At 33.0% G+C, this 26,982-nt stretch overlaps 1 long non-coding RNA gene across 1 annotated transcript; it reads right to left on the bottom strand.

The window, feature by feature from the left end:
• Positions 1 to 13,587: 13,587 nt before the first annotated feature.
• Positions 13,588 to 26,761, bottom strand: LOC128552693 (uncharacterized). Its single transcript, XR_008369141.1, has 3 exons — positions 26,602 to 26,761; positions 24,043 to 24,178; positions 13,588 to 21,093 (listed from the first exon to the last, which is right to left on the bottom strand). It is a non-coding gene; the product is annotated as an uncharacterized LOC128552693 (long non-coding RNA).
• Positions 26,762 to 26,982: the final 221 nt, after the last annotated feature.

The raw sequence follows: 26,982 nt of genomic DNA, 5'->3' as shown, positions 1-26,982 counted from the left end.
ATAAATCAACTTACTGATGTTCTAGAGGCATAACCCCACTATTTGTATTCATTTTTGACACAAAAATAATTTCCAAAAAGTCTTCCTAAAAATAATTTTAAAAAATCCAAAGAAAAAGTTTTTCCGACCTATCTACCCTAATTTTTTTAGCATTTTACCGGAAACAATTTTTTTTTTAGACCTTAGTAAAGACTCCATTTCATTTTCTTGATGATAAAGCATTTCTGGACAAAACCATAAAATATAATACATGCATGTATAATGCAAATTTAAACAATTATTAGCTCGATCATCTGTCACAGGGTGACAACATGAGTTGATGTCCGTCATGTGCCAACAATTTGTAAAAAATTTCTTCTTCAGAACCACTGGGCAGGTTTACACCAAACTTCACAGAATGATCATGGGGTGGTCCTCTTTCAAAATTACCCATAGACTTTAATTCCATATAGAACTCCCCGAAAAGAAAAACTTTGAAAATGATTTTTTGTCAGAAATTGTTAGCCGGCAGGGCTTTCATCCTTTTATCTATAGACCACATTTTTCATGGTTGGTTGGGGTCTCTTTTTATCAATTTACAATATTTGATTTCTGTTTTACAGGTTCACTTCTTGAGAGCAGGCAGCTACAAAATGGAAGTCAACAAATCCAGTATACTTAAAAAGCAAGAAAGAAACGCCAGAAAATATAAAAAGACAGAAGAACAAGGGAACTTCAATAAAAAAATAAAACTTTTAAGGATAGGAATTCAGGATTTACTTAGAAACTAAACTTATTTTGATAACAGCAGTGTTTGACTAAGCTCTGTTACTTTAAGAGATAATGTATTATCACATTTGTTTTGTTATCGTCGAGCCCGCTTGCAGAAGCGAAGACATAGTTGTCCAAATGTCTATTCGGTGTATGTGCGTTCGTCCGTCCGGATTTATTTGTCCGGACCATAATTTGGACATGCATGGAGCAATCTTGTTTATATATGGTATGAATGTTAACCTCAGTGAGACGGAGTGTCATGCGCAAGCCCCAGGTTCCTATCTCAAAGGTCAAGACCACACTTACAGGTCAAAGGTCAAATTCAAAAATGACTTTGTCCGGAGCATTTCTTCTTCATACATTGAGGGATTTTGATGTAACTTGGCACAATTGTTCACCATCATAAGATGGAGTGTTCTGCGCAAGAACCAGGTCCCTAGGTCTAAGGTCAAGGTCACACTTAGAGGTCAAAGGATACAAGAATGACAACTTTGTCTGGAGCATTTCGAGGGGTAAGTGCCAGAAGGTGCTATGTACCATATTTTACGTTTTTCACTTTTTTGCATTTTCTAGTAGAGTTTTTCAAGCTGCACATTTTGCAACAATTTGCGTCATTATATCATATTTCTTCCCTAAGTTATTTAATTGGGATCAAACCAGTCATTGCAGAATCTCTGTTAATAAGTTATGCCAAAAACAGTTTTCATTACATAGCATGTTACCAAAGTAAGTTTATCTTATTTGAAATGAACCAAAACAATCTATATACTAATAGCTGCTTTTGGCAGACTGTATTTTAAGGCTTTGGGAGGATTTTTCAAAATCCATAACAAGATATGTAAAGATAGCACGTTTTAGCAGAGCAGTTTTCTACATATTATGCATTAACCCAACTGAGCCAGAAAAAGTCATGTAAAGATAGGACCTAAATCTTACTGATATTTTACAGTAGTGCAACAGCCATATTGTGCTATGTTATGATAGAAGATTCTGGTTGAAGGCCCTGTAGTAAGATTGTTTGTCATTTGCATGTCAAGAAGCAGACATTACATGATAGGTTTATATGGCAGTGTCGACTTTTACTGTTTTTTCAATAATTAGGTGATGAAAACGGACTATCAAGTTTAGAGTGTGTGGCAGATATTGTATTTTGCACTGGAATGTTGAACATTCATCCTATTTAAATGTTTTAGAAAAAAAGAGTGGAAGTTATTAAAAGTGAAGTAGACTTACTACTGTCAGCAAATGATCTTGGAAGAGGAAAAATCAAACCTTATTAATTGTAAACTGCTTTTTATAAGCTAGTTGGAAACATATTGGCAAAGATCCTTCACATTTATGACACCCTTGAAGAAAGAATGGAAAAGTATATTGCCTTTGTGTTAAACTGGCATTATTCAGATTATGAAGAAATAACTGTGGCTTGATTACTTGTCAGTTGCAGACCTTTTCCCATTAGTACTGGCTAATTACACAAAGCACAATGTTATATTCTACACAAATAATGTTGAAGAGCCAGTCAGCACAATGAAACCAACCAAAAGTGATTTACTTGCCACTGCAGATAAAAGTAAGTGTAACTTCTATACATCTTTTCTGGAATTTTGGATCAGTTTGAAGGATACCTGTAAAATCCAGACTCTGAAATATACTTTGCCTTGCCGTTACAAGATGAACAATTTGACCAACAGAAACAACAAATATACACCTACAACCAATGATAAATCAACACTACAGAAAAGAGCTACATCAAGAAAAAAGCAGTTTTTATAATGCCTCAGGAGTTCCATACTAGAAAAGGAAAAGCAATACCAGAAACATGGAATCAATGTGAAAAAAAAGTTACAGGCTGTCAGGTGCAGAGTATAAATCAGCAGAAGGAAAGCCAAACACCACTAGTTGAGCCAGTAGGCTGTAGCAACTGCAGACAAAATGTGACACAAAAGTTACATCAGAACAAAGGCAACAATTCTTTAAATCAGTTTGGTCATTGACAGTTATGATAGACAAAAAGATGTTTGTCAATTGTAGAAGAGACAGACACTAAAATATATCAAAGCCAAATCAAAATGAAAACAGGTGTCAAGAAGAATTTCTTTCGAAATTGAATATAAAAGGTATTCAGTCTGTAAGACTTTTTTTAAGAAAACTTCAATAGGTAAGGCATAACTATATTGATCATACGTTGAAGAACAAAAAGGACGGACATTTTACAGGAAGTGTTTAGAGAGGAAAACAAACCCTCATAACGTAATTTCTCAAAGTAGAGTAGATGCAGTGAAAAAGCATACTGAATCTTTCCCACCCATAAGATCACATTATGTTCGAGAAGGGCAAAGGAGACAGTTCCTTGATTTGCATCTCACACAAAATAAAACAAAGCCAGTTTTATTGGAAGGATACAGATTAATATTGTACCTAAGAAGGACCAGTGCAACTGTTACAGATGTAATCAGTTTTACATGGCACAGCAAGAATGAATTATGATGTATGAACAAAATAATGCCTTTGACCTACGCAAGAAAGAACCCAAACCAAATTGGCAAGCTTAATTAAGTTTGCATTAAGGTCGCAGCAAGATTGCAATTGCGATCTTACCAAGCATGCAGCAAGATTGCGATTGGAACCATCGCAACAATAATTTAAGCTTGCGCAAAGTAATTTACGCGCTTCCTGCAACCTATTTAAGATCTTGCAAACATTTAAGGTTGCGCATGCTTGCGATTGGAACCCTAGCGATCTTAATTGTGACCTTGCAAGTTTACACAATCATAATAAGATTGCAAGCTTGCGCAATCTTGCAAACTCGCACAATCATAACAAGATTGTAAGCTTGCGCAAACTTGCAAGCTTAAACACACATATATCAGTGTACTGAAAAACATTTGCGAGTCCCGTGTAACCTTGTAAACATAACAAGGTTGCGCAAGCTTGCAAACTTAACTGTCTTCCCAAATATTGTTTAGGTTTATGAGACAGTTTTAATAAGTTTAGGGTGTAAAAATTTAATTATAAACAATTTTATAAAACAATATTTGTAGTGATCAATAGATATTAAGACTCAACAATCAGGGACAACAGTTTTTAAAACAACATATTTTGGCATAAAAAGTTTAATGTTTGGTTTTATATATAACCTCCCTTTTATATGTATCAGTGAACTAAAAGAGTTTTAAAATGTTATAGGTAATGAATTTGAAAAACTGAAAATGTTTCCCTCCAGAAGACAACAAGCATGTTGCCAATTAAGTATCATTCAAAGCTACCTATTTCTGTCGCAAAGAAAAAGTATCTATCGCAACTATGCAAGAGTGGTAATATTCCAGAATATTTCCATGTATTACACGGCTTTAATTAACAGTAAAACAGTACCAGAGATTGCCAAATGCTGTTCAAGAATCAAGCAATGACTCCAATAGTAACTTAACACTGAGAGTCAGATAAATTTACCACTACATTTTAAATGTGACTGACAATGTGGTTCCCAAGACTTAGCCCTCTCCTTTCCCTTGCATTTACGCTACTTTTTGCATCCCATCCCCTTTACTTTTAGTAAGTTTTCGTGGCTCCTCTTTATTTTGGCAGCCAAATCCCAAGACGGTACTTGATTGCCTTTTCCTACTTGTGTGGGTATGTTTGTAAGCTTGTGACCTACTGTTTTCTTATGTGTTGCATGTTCGTTTTTCTATGTTATTCAGTTGATCGTCGTTGTGTGTTTGTCTTTGTTACATGAGTGTCTGCGCTATTGTGGTTTACGTTGTAGTGCGACTGTTTTTAAAGAACATGGCATTCCCTTGTATTCCCTTTGTCCTTGTTCAATTTTCCCCTTCGGATTCCTCCCCCACCCCCGACCCAATTTCGCCCCTTACCGTTTCCTTCCCCTTTATCAATATTTAGCTTATATTAATATGTACTTGTTGGATGTTTGAAGCAACCTATTTTTTCCATTACAGCTTCTTTTTGTTGTGGGCCTACTATGTAAATGCGTGGCTCTGGGGCTGTGTTTTTGGTGCTCTGTGCTTCGAAAAATCTACCCTTGCCTATTATCTTTTTTAGTGTGTGACAATAATGATAGTTACATAGATTACAGTCATAAACATGTGTATCAAACTTCATATCTCTATTAATGCAGTGTTTACATTTCATAACATTACATTAATGTATTATGAAATACATAAACACATTAACTAAAACGTTGTAGATGATTCTTAATACATGATAAGACAGTCTAATAAGAGCTAAAGGGAAAGCTATATACATATAGGCTATTGTGACTTGAAAAGTCTTAAGCTAAGACAAAGAAAGCATCATGCCATAAGAATCTATTTTTTTATAGAATGTATTTGTATGCCAAAAACTTACATTTATGTCAACTTTGCATATGCTAGAAGATTCTATTGCTTTATAGAATGTTTTCGACACTAACAAAACTATGACATGCAACATCTTCACCAGCTATCAATTTATAGCATGTTCTGGCTCAGTATTGTTTCGAAAGTTTTAACAGAATTGTACATGCCAAAACCAGATATCTTTCAATGGAATGTTTTAGTTATTCTGATATTTGCAAATAAATGGTCTTTTAGTTGTGCCAAAACAATTTTTTTGGATTTGACCTAATTTGCTAAAGATATCAACAAAATACATATATCATGTATTAAATAATGATAAAGTGAATAAAACCATAGTTTTGATATCTCAAAATACCCTACTATTAAAAAGAAAAAAGAAAAAAACGCTCTCCTGTAAAATTTTAAAAAATGCACATAGCCTGTTCTGGCACTTACCCCTCGATTTCTTCTTCATGCATGGAGGGACTTTGATGTAACTTGGCACAAATGTTCACCAGCATGAGACGGAGTGTCGTGCGGAAGAACCAGGTCCCTAGGTCAAGGTCACACTTAGAGGTCAAAAGTCAGATACAAGAATGACTTTGTCTGGAGCATTTCTTTTTGAAGCATTGAGGGAATTTGATTTAACTTGGCACAATTGTTCATCATCATGCGACGGAGTGTCATGCATAAGGTCCTAGAATTACTTCCCTTTGTTGTTACTATAAATAGCTTACATTTGTAATTTTTTTATTACTGGTCGTAGGGAAAAATCAAGGCCACTTTTCTGTAGTACAACATGCATGTTACATCCTATTTTCAGGTGTATTTTGACCTATCTCTGCTGGTGCAGATTTTTGTGTGGACTTAGAATTTTTTTATAATTTTTGTTTTTTATGTTTTTTTTTATTTTACGTTCCTTTGTTGTTACTGTAAATGACTTATATTGTAACTTTTTGCAATCTCTTTTATTTGGCATAAATGTTTGCCTCAATGAGACAAGGAGTGTCATGCACAACTCCCAGTCCTTTTGACAGCTGGCGGGCTTGACATATTGCCCGTGGGCATCTAGTTTCTCATATTTTTCATGAGATTTTAAAGAGAATGTTCTGTTATACCCCCATGTAGTAAGCTTGTCTGTCTTTCAGTAAGTAGGTTTTCATGGCTTCCAGATGATAACACATGAAAAGCTTGACCGATTTAAATATTTTTTGGTACATAGCTACAGGTCAAGTTCGACTTTGGGGTCAGTAGGTCAAAGGTCAAGATAACTTGCAAACGCTTTGGTCTGGGATCATAGCTTTTGTAACACAGGTGTAACATGGTAAAATACAGGTTGTTTGAATTTGAGGTCAATAGATCAAAGGTCAAGGTCACAGTGACCTTGAACAGTTGAACCGTTTCTGAATGATAACTTTGGACCTTGAGCCTAGGATGATAAAGTTTGGTACACAGGTGTCACATCATGAAATACAGGTCAAGTTTTACTTTGAGGTCAGTAGGTCAAGGTCACAATAAGGCAAAACAGTGAAATGTTTTTTTAGGTTATAACTTGAGAATGCTTGAGCCTAGGATCATGAAAATTGTTAGGGCGGTTAATTATGACCCCTAATGATGTTGAGGTCAGTAGGTCACAGGTCAAGGTCACACTGACCCGGTTCTTTAAAATGATGCATGGAGGGGCACCCTGGGTCTTCCTCCACCATTAAAACTGGAAAGTCACCATATGACGTATCCTGTGTCGGTGTGATGTTAAGTTCAACAAAATAAATAACGGTTCTTTAAAACTGTTTTTGGACAATAACTTCAGGATGCTTGGGATGAGAAACACAAAATTTAGTACAAGGTTGGTCTTGACCAGCAGATTACCTGTGTTGATTTAGAGTTCCAAAGGTCAGGATGACCCGGAACATTTAAACCTTTTCCATACAACAACTTGAGAACACTTAGGCGAAGGATCATGAAACTATGCAGATTGAATTTGAGGTCATTAGGTCATAGCTCAAGAAAATGCTGCTTTGATATTGGCTTAGTTCTGTGATAAGGCCATATTGTAGGGGTATAATTCGTCACTCCTGTGACAACTCTAGCGTTTAGCTCACCTGAGCACAAAGTGCTCAAGGTGAGCTTTTGTGATCACCCTGTGTCCGTCCATCGTGAACAATTTGACTGTTAACACATTTTGACCTAATCTTTATGAAACTTGGTCAGAATGTTACCCTTAATAAAATCTTGGACACATTTGATGTTGGGTTATCTTTGATCAAAAACTAGGTCACCAAGTCAAATCAAAGGAAAAGCTTGTTAACACCGTAGAGGTCACATTTAAGACTATATCTTCATGAAACTTGGTCAGAATGTTAATCTTGATGATCTCAAGGACCAGTCTAAATCTGGGTTATGTAGGGTCAAAATCTAGGTCACTAGGACAAATCAAAGGAAAAGCTAGTTTACACTCCAGAAGCCAAATTTATGACCATATCTTAATGAAACTTGGTCAAAATGTTAATCTTAATGATCCATAGATCAGATTTAAATCTGGGTCAATTGGGGTCAAAAATTAGGTCACCAGGTTAAATTAAGGGAAAAGCTTGTTAACACTCTAGAGGTTACAATTTTGGCCCAATCTTAATGAAACTTGGTCAAAATGTTACCCTCAAAAAAATATTGGACAAGTTTGATATTGGGTGTCTAGGGTCAAAAAGTAGGTCACCAGGTCAAATCAAAGGAAAAGCTTGTTAACTCTGTAGTGGCCACATTTATGACCATATCTTAATGAAACTTTGTCAGAATTTTAATCTTGATGATCTATAAGCCAAGTTAAATATAGTTTAGGTGGGATTAAAAATTAGGTCACTAGGTCAAATCAAAGGAACAGCTTGTTAACACTCCAGAGGCCACATTTATGACTGCATCTTCATGAAACTTAATCAGAATGTTAATCTGGATGATCTTTCAGTCAAGTTTGAATCTGGGTCATGTGGGGTCAAAAACTAGGTCACCAAGTTAAATCAAAGGAAAAGCTAGTTAACTCTTTAGAGGCTACATTTATGATTATATCTTAATGTAACTTGGTCAGAATGTTGATCTTGATGATCTTTATGTCAATATGTCAGGTGAGTGATACAGGACCATCATGGCCCCTCTTGTTTATTTGTTCTTGTTGTAAGAGAAATTGTACATTTTAGAATACAGATTACAGCAAGTCACATTTTCTTTATTTTGACAATACTTATTTCAAAGCCTGACAAAAGCATCCAGTACTGTTATTAAAAGTTGTTATTCACAGTTCAGCTATATTTCATGTATGAATAAAACAAGTTAAGTGGTCTGTGATCATTATAAATGTGTATACAGACAAAACTTAAACATGTGAACAGTTTATTCAATAAATAAAGTGTAATGCAAGTCTTTGTGATGTGTATATAAAAACAAAATTAGGATTTGTTTTACGAGTAATTTCAGAATTACAATTAACACAAATAGAAAAAGCCAAGCCTGCACAAGAAGGCTAATATGTCTCCCTAGACTGAGCTCTTAACCTGCCGTGGTGCAAATAGATTGTTAATGTGTGTATGTCTGTTAAGTCTTGTTAACAGTGAGTTGCAATCTAGTAACTTTTCAGTTTGTATGATTTTTAGCTCACCTGAAGCACAGTGTGAGCTTTTGTGATCACCTAAAGTCTGTCATTGTGCTTCTCAACAATTTGCCTGTTCTTAAACACCATAGTAGACAGTTTTTGGTTGCGGGTTAATCCCGCTACCAAAGTTAAGTGTATTTCTGACAATCATGTAGCATCTTTATTTGATTCCAAATCACATCCAAAGAAATTTGTTCATGTGCTACACAAAGTAGTCCCATTCATCAATAATGAGGATGAATTATCAATGATCAAGCAGTTCTTATGCATCTTCTAACCATTCACACTAGCTATTTAGATTATATAAGATCTGTCAATGATCAGGTATTCCAGCCCATGGTTACATCACTGACCTCTAGCTGTTCATGTAAGGTCAGGCAGAGTTTATCTTAGATATGAGGCACATTAGTATTTGTTTCTTGTACATGTATATTTATAGACTGGCATTTAAAATGAAAATAACTCTACCAAAACCCTCAACCATCAGACATCTCGAGGCTTTGATTTTAAATGTTAAAGGGATGAGTTGAAGTCTGATCGATTCCCGATTGAGGCAGTGCCTTATTTCATATTAATTTAGTCATTTGCAATAGTGTGTGTTTGCCAAAGAACCTGTAGAAATATAGACTTACTGAAGTAAAAACTCACTGATTGCGGAGAAATTAGAACATTTAATTGCATCCATTGCTACGCATAAATCAGAATGTTTTGATCTGCACATGCCTGTTTTACTGTTTTACAAGTACATACTGAATGTAAATGGTTTGTGTCAAAGTAAATATAGTTTTATATATATATATATATATATATATATATACACACACACATATATATATATACACACACATCAGAGGCCTACATGTATTTAAATAAAGAATAAAGTCCCCCACATGCCCATATTCATACAAGTATAAAATCTTGACCTCTCAATCTATGATACAAGAATAGCTAGTAGGACTTCATATAACTTAAATTGAGATACATCTGTATTGTGACTATAAATATTGATAAGTTTTTGAAATATATAAATATACCCTTTCTCAGAAAAGGACCTTCTGCACATGTATGAGGAACAGATTTTACCTTTAAAGTGGTCCATATAATGCTGAAAAGGATGAAATCCTGTATCTATCAAAATGTAACAACATTTTAGTTTGATTTGTGTTTATTCCAGACTAATTCTTCAAAGAATAAACGATCATTATCATCCTTATATTGGAATAAAATGAAGGAAGGTATTTACATTTTATTTATAGTTTGTCTTAGTGTCTGATCAGGTCTGATTTCAGATCTTTATAAATGCTTGATTGAATGTTATTTTTTGACAGAATATTAAATTTTATGAATTTTGTTTAGAATTTCATGTATCTTAAATTTAATCAAAGTGTAGCAAAGTCAAAAGTATTTAATGTATTTCATACAATTGTCCCTTTTAAAATCATTTCAAGGAGAGGGAGGTCTATGTGATAAATTATTTTCATAAAAAGAATAAAGGAAAAATGTATATATTATACATTTACTTATACAAAAATTATTAAATGATTGAAATAGTGTATGTAATTTTTATTCATTCAAAAATTTGTGAGAGGAAACCCTCCAGCTGGCCTGTAGAAGATCAGTAGTTCTACCCAGTAACATGATGTCACAAATATTTTAACTGGAGAGTTCATCCCCAACCCACCACCACCCATAGTCAAATGGAAGACATTCAGATTGTTATTCTCTCACATCTCTATTTTTCAGTGACAGCTACAGTCATGGTAAGAGTAAATGCAGTCAGAAGACCTCTGATATCACCTGACGAGCCAGCCTTCTCAAGATTCTGTTATAAATAAAAATAACAAGGACTGCTAAAAAGATTTTTTATAACTTGCAAATGTGCAGTATATGACATAACTGTCTGATCCGGGTAGTTTAGTGTTGACAAGATGACATTTCATTTCTATAGTAGAGAACATAAGTTTGAAATGCAGTATGTCATTGTGTAGGCAAATGTTTATGAAAATAGTGTGTGTGTTTTCCAAATAGAGAGGCTTAAAGTGGGGAATCATCAATTTAAAAGTGTTTTTTAAAATAACTTATGGACATCTGAATAGTGAAGATCTGTTCGTTTTTTTTTTGGATTGTCACAGACCAAAATAATGATTGGCGCCTTTGACATAAATAGAAGAACTCACACTGGACACCCTGAAGATGGAATTATGTTGTTTGCATTAATGTTTCTTTTTCAGATTTATGGAAAAAAATTAGAATGTCATTTCTTAAAAATGTTGATAGTTGTTTAACCAAAGGCTCTGTAATTGAAAAATATCTTTATTCTTGACTTTACATTAAAATTAAAAAAATCTGATACTGTTTGATTACTTTTGCATGTATAACATTAAATTTGTTATATTTAAATTTGATAAAATTTAATGTATTTTGAAAAAGATGCACTTGAACTTATCTAAATGGAATAAACACATGACAGTCTTTGAATATCTGTAAAAAAGCACATGTTTTGCAGTTCTCATCAGATTTGGTTACCAATTTACAGCATAATTTTACATGAAGGCTTATTACTCAGAAACATATGCAGATCTAATTGTATATTTTCTACCATAGATAATTTTATTTCATATAGGTTTTTTAAAATCTTTAAAAAGTACTGAGAAAATATAGCAAAACAATGGTTGAATTAATATGCTTGATTTTGTGAGACTGTTGCAATATAACAATTCTTTTTCCCTCTTAAGCCTGTATTATAAAATATATTTTCTGATGATATTTATTTTTTAAGAATGTCTGCAATGCAGATTTTAATGAAAATTCATACATTTGTAAAGTTACCTGTATTGTGTTAGGTAATTATTTAAGCCCATATATACTAACTGGCCAATGATTAAAGAGAACATCTGAGTTTCTAGCTGACTTTCTGACTAATTTAAGACCTCATTCATGTAACAACATCTATTAATCTTCAGAAATCCAGTAAAATTGTCATCTGTAAAACAGGTTTCATTTTAAGATATACAAGGCATATAACATCCTATATTACCAGCATGTATTTACTTTGATAAATAAAGTAGATTTAGTTGTGTATTTTGATAAATTTTGGAAAAAGCATTAGGAGATATGTCTGCAACTGCAGTTTGTATTAACTGAGTATTTACTGGCACTGGAATGTGCATGATCAGGGTTTTCTGAATAACTTAGTAAAGTCTTAAATCTTCATTATCTATAGCTATCCGTAAAAATTCTGGCCATTGTCTTGATAGTTTGAAAGAATTAAATACATTCGAGCCACGCCATGAGAAAACCAACATAGTGGCTTTGCGACCAGCATAGATCCAGAGCAGCCTGGTCAGGATCTATCCTGTTCGCTTTCAAAGCATATTTCAATTAGAGAAACTGTTAGCAAACAGCATGGATCAGACTGCACTAATGCACAGGCTGGTATGGATCCATGCTGATCGCAAACGCACTATGTTGGTTTTCTCCTGGCGCGGCTCATTTAAAATTGTATCTAGCAAAATATTGACTAAACTGTTCTGTAGATCATTTGATTAAATTTGATTGTTAAAGGAAGAATATGCATCATGGTTGTTATTACATGAACATACTGTATTATTTTTAAATATCATGATATTTTTCAGTCTTGGATATACACTGTTATCTGAAACTGAAACTGTTTTATTTGATTAAACGCCTATTTTTACGCAAAACACATTCAACGGCGTTTTACAAATACATAAAAATGCGACAAAAATTAAGATATTTAATGACATATAACATAAATGAGCATAAATATCATTGTGAATAAACTATTTAGTAAGCATTAAAAAAAAAAGATCAGACATCAGATAAGATTTATAAAATATTAGAATATTAAGATACAGTAAGACAGCCTTTTGTTATTAAGTAAGAATAAGTGGGTTATTGCGACATGTCCAGAAGTTATTACAAACAACTGTACATGTATTATGTATGTGTTATAATATAGTTCATATTCGAATGTGTTTACACATTAAAATCTCCCAGTTCACGTTACTTCAATCTCTTAAAAATTACAGTCACAGTCCCTAAAAAAGTGCAAAGTAATTTCCAAAATAATGAGTTTTCAACTTCTTTTTGAAAACATCTATTGTGTCCGAGTTCCTTATTTCGCGAGGTAATTCATTCCAGAGTTTAGGTCCAACAGTACCAAAACTTCTGTCGCTGAACGTTTTGCGCTTGTTGAAAGGAACAACGAAACACCCAGTAACGGAATTAGAAGAACGCAAGTTCCTTATCTGTTCATAATTTTGAATTGTATTTAAAATGTATATATTAAATCAAATGGCGAAGAAGACATGATTTTGCTTTTACTACTATTTGTTTCCATGGCAACAAAATGATTTCCAAAGGTGAAAGGACACTGTCTTTAAACAAACAAACATAGATATTTTTGTTATTTTATCCAAAAATGTCATTTAATGTTAATGGCTTTATAGTAACTGCAGCAAAGAAAATAACTATGATTTAAAGCTATTATTTAATGCAAAATGAATGTTGTAACCATGGCAACTTGAAAAAAGAATTGGACAGTCATGATTAGTGACCAATTAATACCTTAAAGGCCAGTATCAGTTGGTTATGAGTATTTCCAACTGCTTTGAAACTCAAAATTAGTTTACCCAAAAGAAAGAAAAGTGCATACAAGGTGGTTGAGAACTGACCTTGTGACAATGCTTTAAGTTTCATTATTATTGTAGCGTACTTCAGCCGGGGGGGGGGGGGGGGGGGGGGGGGATGCCTTGATGAAATACACTACAATATACAGGACTACTGGAGTTTCAATACACCAGCAGTAGTATTACTTCAATATAGAAGACGACAACGATATCAGTTTTAACACTCTGTATTAAATGCAATAATGTATTATAACTGATATATATATAACATACAAATACTTAATAGCAATCCTAAATCCTAAAAATAATCATATTCATGAAGTGCGCCGGCTCTCAAATGGGGACAGTTGCCTAAGTAAATATATTAAACCGTATTCCTAAAAACTAAGATAAAATCCTAAGTTTAGGATTTTATTTCCTAAAGTTCGTACTAAAAACCATTTCGTATACAAGTATACCTATACTTGTATTTATATAATACTAATTCAATGAACCTAAGATTGGATAACCGATATTTAGGAAAAATTCCTAAATACTTACTAAAATTTGGATTTAGGAATTGTACGTTAGTTGTTTTGACCAATAATGATTTGAATAATGGCGCCTTCGCAACTGTTCTTCCAAAGTGAGGCAGATCGCTCTATTTATAAGCTTTGACCCGTTTAGGAATTTAGGAGAGATGTCTCATCCAATCAGATTGCACATAGGAATTTTCTAAGCCAATCAGAGTTGGGTAGGAAATCTCATCCTAAAATACGCTAAGCGGAATCTCCAAGTAAAATTACGAATAATACAACATACAATAAAATGTGAGCAATAATACACAAAGACAGTATATCTTTTATGGTATTAAATCAAATGATGAGTAACATTTGGGTAGATAACATGTAATTGATGCAATAAAATGGAGAATTCCGGTGATTGAAAGTTCCAACTTACACCGCGAATGACCTAACAAATAGTACGCACTTCTTTCACAAAAATGAACAATAATGTAAAGTTTCAGTGACAGTAAATGATTAAAATATGTTTCTAACATCCTATCAATGAACATTACACAAAATGATACAAATATGCTGCATTAGAATATGAAAACGGATGTATTTCTACACACTGCAGTAAACAACATGGCAGCCTCCATAAATTTCAGGAAAAGTTTTAGGAAGTTAACATTCACACAAAATACAGATAAATGGATGGAGTAAAGTTAATAAATGGTGACAATTTACTTAAAGTGCAATGTACTCCTTGGAAATATGAAATAACAAAACGATACATGCATAAACATGGGAGAAAACGTGCAAGATAATAACTGACATTGCAGGATAAAAAAAGGTAACTGTCATTCTTAAGAAATACAAACATCATTATGATTAACTTTAAATGAAATAAATCATAGCTTTTAGCATTGATATAGAATACATAAAACATGTGGTACATAAATCCTACATTATGGTTTTATCCTTCTTAATTCTACCCAGAATGTGTTTCATGTGCGTTAAATGCATTGACAGTTTGCAGATGAACTTTTCTTGTTTCATAGAATACAAAATTGATACAGAATGTGCTTTAAAAAGATCTGAATTATAATTTTCCTGTACGTTGCCATGGTAACGGAACATTCTCCTTAATTTCTAGAAAAAGTGTTGGACAGTATAACTTTGTAAAATGATTTTACGTGAAATACTTATGTTTTGCTATAATTCTGTATCTGGCAATGTAATATTATTTCAGGTTATTTTGTAATTTAGGCATAAATGAGTTTGCTGAAAACGCATTTTTTGTCAATTTTCAAATTTCTGTAAAAAGCTCAAATATGAATGACCCACTAAAATTCCTCCTTAAATTGAAATGGGTATCATAGCTCTGCTGAATCCATACAAGTATTATATTCAGATGCGTGCACTTTTTTTCTATTAGACCTTGAAAAATATACATGCAGACCAATTTTTAAAGATAATGTAAAATCTTAAAAGGGGGTATTTATAAAACTGTTGCTTCTAAAACTGTGAAAATGTTGAAAGACAATATTTGTTATAAATAATTGCTTTAGGTATGTATTTCAGGACAATATGAAAATTAGTGCTTTATTTCAGACATAGAGACCACTATGTGTAAAGAAAATTGTAACATTTTATTAAAATTTGACTCTCAGAAATTGCCATTTTTCGCAAAAAGTATAATGTTCCCGTTTCCATGGTTACCAGAGCTGATTCATATCTTTTCACCCTTGATTCTTCATATATGGCTTGAATACTAAAAAGGGTGCAAATATGAAGTAATTCTGACTCTATGAGTTTCCGACCCCTTCTTTGATTTTTTGGTTCTTACAGAGAATTGGTCTTAAATTGTAACATAGTTTACCGAAAACATTTCAAAAGGAAGTAGTGTTTTAACTGAAATTAGCAGTGTAAAGTCAAAAGCAACATTTCATTTGGAAACCAAAAACGTATTACCACTGCAGTTCTACGTTATTCTTTCACTTATGTTTTAAAATCTGCTTATGAAAACAAAATGTAATAACACACGAAGTAAATGTATACCTCTAACATATTTGTCAGATATACATTATGTACATGCTTTTGATAGAGTTTACGAAGTTTATACGTAAAAATGCAGTATTAGAAACATACTATGATTTGTATAAATATTCACAGTTGCCTCAAATAGATGTATCTAGAATAAGAATATGAATAAACATCACGCTTAAAAATTAAATGATCACAAGACATCAAAAGTACAATAGAAATAGAACACAGGTATACATTTTATCATTCTATCATACAATAATTTAATATTTTCACTAAATCTGTCCTTAAGAGGTAACATGCAGAAACTGTTATCTTAATGCTTGGTTTTAAAGATGAACAGAGACCTAAAAAAGTGCATAAAGTATATTGACAATTTTGTCAGATATAGTATTTACTTATCATTATGGTATAATAGTAGCACTTTATGAATATATATATCGCAGATTTACATATTATATTTTATTTCTTTACTAAGCAGTATATTGATTTGCCTTTTATTTTCATTCAAACTACTGGATTAAATAAAATGTAAAATGAATAAAGGCCCGTTACTCTACATTTTCTCTGAAAGAATATAACATATCCCATGCACAACTGCTGTTGTTACTGATCACTTGTGTGGAGTTTCATTAAATTGTTTCAAGGGGATAAGGGGAAATGGTGCGCACAAGACTGTGTCTATATATATCTATATTAGTATAGAAACAAAAAAAATCCCGTAACTCTGCTTTTTTCTGAAAGAACATAACATGCCCAATGTAGAGCTCCTGTTGCTACTGATAACTTGTAAGAAGTTTCATAAAATTGTGTAAAGAGGATGAGGAGAGATGGTGCGCAAAGACAGAGGGACAGATAGACAGACAGACAGACAGACAACCTGAAACCAGTTTACCCCCTACAACTCTGAAGAAGTAGAATCCTAGAACTGACGCTTGTTTATTTGATTAAACTCAATAAATAAAGTGATTGAGATTACAACATTCTTTCTTCGGCAGTAGTTGATGGCCTAACTAGTAACTCAACTGAGTGTTAGAAGGGAACTGACTTCAGTAAAACTGAAAATAACACATACAAAATACTTTAAGCTTTGTTATCATTGCCAACACATAATGTTTATATCAACTTTATCATCTATAATTATGTAATCAGCTAATATGTAATATGAAACTAGAATGTGTCTGTAGGACACAGGGTGTGCCCCCCATTGGTACATTTGTCACAAATAAGGGGCAATAATTCAATTGTTTGTAGTCTCAGTTTGAGGGTATAGCCTCAACAAACATTATATGAAAAGGATTCATTATTCTAGGCCATATTCTTTTTGAGCTATGTGCATCACAAACAAAGAATCCACTATTTTGGCTATTTCAAGGGCCATAACTCTGTAATGAGAGCTAAGATTCATAAGAAGAATGCCAAGTGTGCAAGGTCACATCACAATAAAGACTCCAGCAAGGTTTTCTGAATTTACATCAAATACTTTTTGAGCTAGGCACATAATTAGGAAAAAAAGTGCATTTTTTTGCTATTTCAGGGGCCATAACTTTAAAAATAGGGGGTGGAGCCAGCCAAAAAAATTAGAGGTGTGCAAGTTTGTATCATGATTAAGACTTATGCAAGTTTTCAACCATTTATATTAAATACTTTTTGAGCTAGGTGCGTCACAAAGTGAAAATGTACATTTTTGACTATTTCAGGGGCCATAACTCTAAAAATAGGGGGCGGACCCAAATGAAAAATAAGAGGTGCGCAAATTCATATCATGATTAAGACTCATCCAAGGTTTCATGAATTTATATCAAATACTTTTTGAGCTAGGCATGTCAAAGGTGAAAATGTGCATTTTTGACTAATTCAGGGGCCATAACTCTGAAAATAGGGGCCGGAGCCAGACGAAAAATAGGAGGTGCGCAAGTTCATATCATGATTAAGACTCATGAAAGATTTCATGAATCTATATCAAATACTTTTTGAGCTAGGCATGTCACAAGGTGAAAATGTGCATTTTTTACTATTTCAGGGGCCATAACTCTGAAAATAGGGGGTGGAGCCAGATGAAAAATAGGAGGTGCGCAAGTTCATATCATGATTAAGACTCATGCAAGGTTTCATGAATCTATATCAAATACTTTTTGAGCTAGGCGTGTCACAAGGTAAAAATGTGCATTTTTGACTATTTCAGGGGCCATAACTCTGAAAATAGGGGGCGGAGCCAGACGAAAAATAGGAGGTGCGCAAGTTCATATCATGATAAAGACTCATGCAAGGTTTCATCAATTTATATCAAATACTTTTTGAGCTAGGCGCGTCACGAACTTTGGACGGACGGACGGACGCACGGACAAGACCAAATCTATATGCCCCCACCACTCATGGGGGGCACAAAAATGAACAATGTTCTGACAAGATTTTGGATTTCTACAAAAAGGAAAAATACCAAAATGTCATGGAGCGGAAATCATGGTATATCACTACTGGATGCACATACCATTAAACATGGTTTAAAACAATTAAAATAGGAAAAACCGTTAATTAATCCCATTAATTCTTGCATCACTTTATTTAACAGGTTTCACAATATTAATGGGTTACATGTTAAAATACCATTAAAACACCCATTCTTGACCATGAATCATGCTGTTAAAAATTTAGTTTGGTAGCTAAAATAGTAAATGGCTTTGAAAAAATAGTGAAATTCTGTATATTTTTATGTTTCCTTTTATTTGAACAGGTTGCTGAAAAAAATATTTAAGAAAATGTAAACTTTATTGAGGAATCCGCCATGTTTTTGGCACCCCAGATTAGCGAAAAAGTCACGTGGTACATGCACCCTGTTGATTGGAGTTGGGAGAAACTACTTGTGATGCAATCCCTCAAACATAAATTTGCTCTTAGCTGTTTAAGTGCATGCACATAAGCACAAAGTATTGAAGTAAAGCTAAATTGTGAGGCCCATGGTGCGCTGACATTGTCATCAGCAGTTGCTTTTTTGAATACACCTGATGCCTAATGTCTGTACCGATAAAAACTTGCTCAGAATGTTTGTCAATATTATAATGTTGAATAGTTAAAACTACCCACATGGTCACTTGATCTATTAAACCGGTACCTGTAAACCCTTCACAGTACAACTCAATACAATACAATATCCATTTATTTTCTCATTTCATATGAAAATATGGGAGAATAAGGATACAATATAACAAATGTTTGAACGAGGCTGTTACATGTGTTTACATTACAAAATAATAAGAGAAAAAAAGAAGAAACAAATATTCTTCTACCTTTTTACAAAACAGTATATATGTGTAGATTACATGTGTAGTAATACGTAGTTTAAATCAATACGGCAAATATTAATATGAAGTTGATTATCTTAAGATGTCTAATTCTGATGGCAAATTTTTCATGGCCCTTAATTTGATATACAATAAAAATATTATAAACCCACTAAAATTGAATATGACATGTTTAATGAGACCATTAATCAATTTTTTGATAATTAAATGCTATTAACAGAGTATTAAAAATTTTAATGGCCCCGTTAGTTCTTACTAATTAATGTGGAATTAAGGGGTACTTTTTAATGGCACATTAATTTCATGCCAATTAAAAATTTTCATGGAGTTGTAAGGAGCCTGTTAACTTATTTTAATGGTTTATTTTAAGCAGCTTTTCATGGCCATCAAAGTCATTTTTAATGTATGGCATAAAAAGTATGGTCATGAAAATCCCATTAAATAGTAAGAAGTAATGGGTGAATGTTAATGGTGATCTGTTAAAACTCTGTTAAAAACGTTTGAAAAAATTAAGGCCAATTCCATGACCCTTTTAAAGGCATATGCATCCAGTAGTGTATTGCTTATGCTCGATCCTACTAACAATATAAAGCCATAAAACCTTCAATAAACCCGTCTACAAGGTTTCTCACTATTCATTAAAAAAAAACTGAATTAAAATTTGACGACGGCGGCTATTTGGATATCTTGATAAAACCAATTTCCAACAATCTACAAGATATCAGTCAATGAATTATCAATGGACCCCAGAGAACAGGAAACTTAAAAAAATAGTATATATTCTCAATTGCAATTTTTACTTAAGTTAGGCTAAACTGATAAATAAGATAAAAACTGTATGTCTTGATGTGCGTAAAAATAGAAAATTCGATAGTTAGTTTAAGATAACAGCACAAATATGCCCCGCATATTCATGTTACATAAAATAAAACGGAAATGTGAAATAACATGTGAAATATTAAAAAAAGCTAGTTTTCTTGAGTGCTTAAATATTCATCTTCAAATAACAATATGCAGCAAAATAACTTTATTAGGAATACCGAAATATACACAAATGTGCTTTCATATGTATTTTTAGATATGTGATCACCGTATTGACACTCAGTGATCTCCAACTATGAAAATTGTTTGGAACGCATTATCATTATAATATTTTCCCCTACATAAAACATTTAAGGAACTACAAGTAAGAGGTGTCTTAAATAAAAGATGCTTACGTTTATTTTTAAAAGAAAATGATTTCAGAAGAGTTTTACAAGATGTTAAAAATGTATAAGTCTATTATTATGTTTCATATATTTTAGAGTCCTTTTTGCTCTATCTGTAAGTTTCCTACAAAAAAAAATCTTGTAACGTAACAAATGCGTTTCTGTTTTAACATATCCTGTGCAACATACAAGAAATCTAAATTTGTTTTATATGAAACATATTCAAAACAATAGGTTACTAAACCAACACTGAAACGTTCTCTTCTATACTTGATTAAAAGCATTAACGGAAATTTACAAATATTCTTACGTATCGTCACAAAGCAAGTCGTCAAATATTGGTACTCTTCAAGTAAACATCAACGTTTAATGTTTACGATGTCGACACTAACAGTCGTGTTACCTTAAAGTTATATTGCAATTTTACTACAAACTATAAAGCATGCTCTTAAGACAGAGTTATTAGACGATACAGAACAAGTGACAAAAAGAGTTATTTAGCATGTATAACCACACATCAGTCTGCCTTTATATCCTTGCACAAATACAGAATTACATGTAAAATTCTCTTTCCTGAACCTGACGAAGCTTTTAAAATGCTCAGCTTGGTTTCGTTTTATCCTAGCATATTCACTTTGATGTATGCACTTGTTGCCTCATAGCAAAATTTGAGTTGCTCCTGAAAAAAATAATCAACACTTCACTAAGGATAGTCAAGAAAATGTTATTACACAAAAATATGTAAATAATAATGACAACAACAATAATAACGACAGTAATAATGGTAATTATAATAATAAATATAGTAATGAGTATAATAATATTAGAAGAAATTATGATTTAATCTTACAAAATGAAACTCATGAAAAAAAAATGCACCATAAAACAAAAAAGTGCGGTGAAAACTTTCAACTTGCGTAACAAATTCAATACGAAAAGACGCTCATGTAATATCCTCTTCATCGAGGGTATAAAACATATATACTGTGACAGATTCACACAGAAAGCAGGGACATCAACAAATTCACAATGGACTTCAATGCTGCTCTACTCTAGGCAGCAAATAAATGTATTCTTAGAGGTTCCAGGATAGATTACATGTCATACTGCAACAAGGATCTAGAGTCCCTTGAGGAGGAGATCTTATTTCATAATCCAATATGAAGTGCGTTTTATGACAACTGATATTTGTGTAAATTATGCTAGTTTTTCATACAATTTGATTTATTTTATCAATCATAATATATAAATAACTTCATTTCTTATAAAACTATAAAGAGTATTCAGTCTGAACAGGTAAATAACGGACACAAATATTGTTATGTGTTATATTAAAATATTCTTTTGAATGAAAATTCGCTCTGTAACGTATATGTCGCTGATTTACAGCAATCTTTGTAAAATCAAAGAAGTAACGAAACTTTGTTGATAGTTAACTAAAATATTTAATATGTGTACTCCAAAGGCATAAAAACTAAATAAAAACAAATCTGATTATATCTGGGAACATTAGTTGTGGGGACACTTTTGCTGTCCAAGTTGCTCCTCTATCTGTAGAATGGACGTGAAGCCGAAGCACAATCTTCCCAAACCAACAACATAAAACTCCAAAAGGCAAGGGCCAAGTTCCTAGGAGCCAAGATCAAGGCCAAAAACTAACACGGCAATTGAAAGATGAAGGCGTATTCCAAAAGGCACTACAACTGTAGACGAAATGGTTCACTGCTGACTGGAAAACAGGCGGCAAATAATTTTCTGACAACTAGGAAAAAGTAAGCAACATCATGGTTAACAGAGGACGGCAAGGAGAAGTTAGAAGGGAGGAAAGAGAGAGAGAGAAGACCCAAAGACTCCAAGGAAGAAGTGATGGAAATTAGCCTCACACTAAATGGGCTACTTACAGCACAGACGAAACCGTAAAGTTTAGAGTCTAATAAAACATTCTTCTTCTTCTTATAGAATTATAAGCTATGAAAGTCATGAGATGGCATTGGAATTTGGGCACAGTCCCTAGCATAGTGTCCTTTTATACCTATAGAGAGAGAGAGGGGGGGGGGGGGGGGTATGAGAGAGAGTGAGAGAGAGAAAGGCAGTATATATTCAAACAGTGTCAAACGTTTAACTGTAAACCTGAGCGCTTTGTATAGTTTGATATTATATAAAAATTGCATTTCTGAGAGGGTGATATGAAAAATGTTCACCGCGAGATAAATAAATTCGTATTTCGAGGGGTAAACATTTTTCATATCACCCTCTTAGCATAAAAAAGAAAATTATCAATGCGAAAGTATCCGTCTCTCAACGGGTGATATGAAACAATAATATCACATGCGCAGAAAATTAAAATAACGTTGTTGCGCATGTGATATGAAATTATAGATCATATCACCTGCGCAGAAATTGAAAATAACGATTTTGCGCACGTGATATAAAATCACTGGGGAATATGATGTATAATTCAAGTTAAACTAATGGGAAATTTGCATTGGACATTTATGTGAGGTATAATAAATATAAATGCTAACTGAACACACCGATCAATAGAATTTCATTATATCTCGTTAACAGATAACAGATGTCAGGCATCTGTTTCGGTCATTGGAAGTAGTCATCTAAAGATAATTTAATTTGTTATCGCATATTCTACCAGAAGAGCAATATGTGGTATTTTTTTGACAGTAGAAAATATATGTTTTATAAAAGCAGAGCGCGTTTGATCGGTTGTCCTGTAATTTTCCTGAGGAAGCAGCGGGAAAAGAAAATGTATGATATCATGTTAATCAAAAAACTTTGTTCGATTGCCTGAAGTGATAAACAGAGATTTATACATCTACTTAAAATGAAATGTATATAGGGGCCGCAAGATAATATTTTATTATTTCAAAGATATCATTTGTTAACTGGTTTAACAAAACACCGGTACTTACTAAAACATGCATTTGCTGAAAGGGTTCGTCCGTTATGTTTTATTGCTGTCATGGCTTGTATTAAACTTTGATTATAGAATTATAGAAATATAATAAACCACGTGCAAAGGAAAGTTAAATCAAATATAAAGACGAATGAAATTAAATTAAAAACGCATTTTATAAATCTTTATATATACGTTAGATGTTGCATCGCTTTGTTATTATAAAGGGTTTGAATTCCATTGTCAATTGTTTTGTTTAAAAATTGATCTTTATTTCTTTTTATGACGAGTACACATTTATTGACTAAAAACTTCTCTCACATGATTTACTGTGGTTGCATAAATACAATTAATTTGTGGTAGATGCAGATTTGCACTTTCCGTCAATCTTGATTTTTTTTCAATCAAAGTTATTATGTGTATATAAGAATGAAAAATTTACAAAATTCGCCAAGACCAAACCAATTGGAAATAAAAGAAGCCGCTGTCATTTACTGCTGTTCGTAGAAATCAATCCAAGAACACTACTGGGTGCTAATAAAATATAACTGCAATATTAATTTCAAATGAGGAAATATTTTATGACAGCCGTCACGATATCATAGTTTATTTAACAAGTACAAAAATTTATTAGAGAATATTGACTCCATTACATTATTATATTTTAAATAAAATCTTCGCTAGCAATTTCATGACAACATAAAACAATCAATTTACCATGCTGGTTATTGCAGTTGGCCGTCTTGTCCGCAAATGTCTCAGGGTATTCAAAACATTGACCTGTCGCTCAAGTTTAATTTTCTCCATTAAAATTGCCAATGCACAAAACAGCCCACTTCTCTCATTGGCTTTCCTGAAATAACAATACAATAACTGTTTTATCAATACAATTTTTGGTATTTACAATAATGATTTTTGAAAAAAGAAATAGCTGGAACAGACAAAAATGAAATGCCTTCAAATATATAAAATCTATCTTTAACTCTGTTTATGCATATTTTGAGACGAATTTGTTTCAATATTTAAAACCTCTTGAGAATATAATAAAAAAAAAGACGCCATTCTATTAAAGAATATTAGAACAAATTGCTTAATTTCGAGTTTACCTAATGATATGATGGTCAAGAGAAGAAATTCTGAAGAGAGACCTTGGAATGTTTAGAATGTTAAAGCATGTTTTCCAGTGCGGTCTGAGAACGATTTTAATATAATTTGGCACATAATTATATTCACAGTAATAAGACCCCTGGCTTAGAAGACAATGTCGCACTTACAAGTAAAAGTTTAGCATGGCATTATTAGGGACAGTTTCCTCTCCGGTCCATATCTCTGCCAACCATCAAGAGGTCTATAAAACTAGCAGGACTATTTCCAGTAAACAGACAACGTGGCGTATGCAAACCGGAACCTTAGCTTAAAGGCCAAGCTTACACTTGAATGTCAAAGTTAAATATAATTCTTTGCTTGCCAGGTCCATTACTTTGTATTGCTTAAAAAGATTTTAATATTACTTGATACAAATTTCATCATTATGCTACAACGTGTCATACACAATACCTAGTGCGCCCAGCCAGAAGGTCAATGTCACACTGTGAGGTGAAAAGTAAATAGGTTTTTATTTCCAGTCTGGTCCATAACTCTACCATCAATCAATTGATATGTTTGTAATATGGCGCAAGTATTCCCTAAACGTATCGCAGGCAACATCAGATTCTACCTCATGTGTGTATTTTAATAGTCTTATATAAAATAGTGAAGCCGAGTTACAAACTATACGTTCATAAGCTGTTTTTTTTTTTCATTTTGTCAGTCGTGCATTGAACATAAACAGACACAAACCAAAACACATTGTCTAGAAATTATTAAATTAACAGCAACATTATAAATGAAACAAACGGTATGCTAGAATAACATGCAAAGAAACAAAGAAATATAAAAATGAACAAACAACAGGAAGAAAATGATTTGCAAGAAGAATATTTAGCATTTTCTTTCAGTATACTGTGCAGCAAAATTTATTATTACAAACAGTTAATTTGGTGGTTTGTTGGCAAAGTTGGAGACTAGCATGTAGATGTAACTCTCTGCATTACAATGACATACAATATCAAGAAACTTAACAGAAAGCAACACAAAGGCATTCGTGTGACCTTGATTTGTGAGTGACTGTCACTGATCCAAAAATCAAGGGAATCTTTCTCTAGTAGAACTAAATAATTGTGTAAAATTTGAAACACTAGCTATTATACATTCTAAAACAGATCCCAGGAAACGAACAGATTACTAGAAATCAAGTCAGATTTCAGGTTTCTGTGACTTTGACCTTTAAGTCACTATAATAAATAAATCAACAGAAATATTTCTCCAGTAGTACCTAGTCATTGTGTAAGGCCACAACTGTTTCACCTAATCACTCATAGCCAGGAAACTCTTTTATTTTTTTGGTTACTTGAACTATGACTTTTAAATGGTAGACCCCAAAATAACAAAAATCCTTTGTAAGCGAAGCAGTCATCCTGTAAAATTTGAAAGAGTGTAGCTCTAAGCTTCTAAGCTCTAATACACTTGCTGACTAAGAACCTGGAAACAAAAAGTCTGCCAACTAATAGTTCAGGTCCCTGTAACCTTGACATTTGAGCCACAGATAAAGAAAAAAAAGCAAGAAAGATCTTCACCTAGTGGTATTCAGTCATTGTATTAAGTTTTGAAGTCGGAGCTGTTATACTTTATATTATTATATAACTGAATGTTTGGAAACCATTTTCAGTCCTTAGCTCACTGTATCCATAACCTTTGATCTTCTGACCCCAGAAACAATAGACATCCTTTTGAAGTGGAGCTTAACCATTGCATAAAGTTAGAAAGATCTATATTTGTAAAGCCTAATTAAGAGTCCGGAAAGAAAACCAAAACATGACATGAAGTCCATGTGACATTGACCTTTGAGCCATTGACGTAAAAATAAATAGAGCTTGAAATCATTATGAACTAGCCAGATGTATTTAGCTTTAGTTGTCAGTTTCAAAACTGCAGTTGCTATACTTACAGTTCAGAATAAATATTTAGTCTCAATGCCACATTGCCTTTTTCCTACTGACTCCACAAACAATAGATAGTAGAGATCCTCCTATTTTTGGCTTATTTAGCATAACAATAAAAAAGATGTAGCTATTATATTTTCATAAGAGTCCGAAAACGAAACTTTTGACGGACGGACGGACAGGCAGACGTAGAAGAATAAAGACTGTCAGAAAACGATTAAAATCTTTTACTAACAGACAATGCACAATCACGTGTGATCTCTCTTCGCCTAATTCATTTGCATATTCTTTGACTTCATTCAAAAACTGCACGAATTCTCTAGCATCCTCTGGTGTGTCGTCTCCTGTCATCCATTTAGTGTACTCGAAATGGTAAATAGTCTTTTCTCCACTGTCAATCTAAATAAAGTGATCTTGTAGACTTGTAGTAAGATTCATTTCATTAATATATAAGACTGATAATCCGTTCAAGCCGCTTTGTTACTTGATAATGCATTGTTTATTTATTTACATGTGTGGGCTCATGTCGTAAACTCGGAAGACATACATGCACAAATCAAAGACTTCTAATCAATCATGCTGTTTTTCGTTTGTTGAAAGTAAACGTATATGATCA

Source organism: Mercenaria mercenaria, unplaced genomic scaffold, assembly GCF_021730395.1.
Source record: "Mercenaria mercenaria strain notata unplaced genomic scaffold, MADL_Memer_1 contig_3039, whole genome shotgun sequence".
In the NCBI taxonomy this organism is placed as follows: Eukaryota; Metazoa; Mollusca; class Bivalvia; order Venerida; family Veneridae; genus Mercenaria; species Mercenaria mercenaria.
The sequence above is the reverse complement of the archived record's forward strand: the minus strand, read 5'-3'. Positions and strand labels throughout refer to the sequence as shown.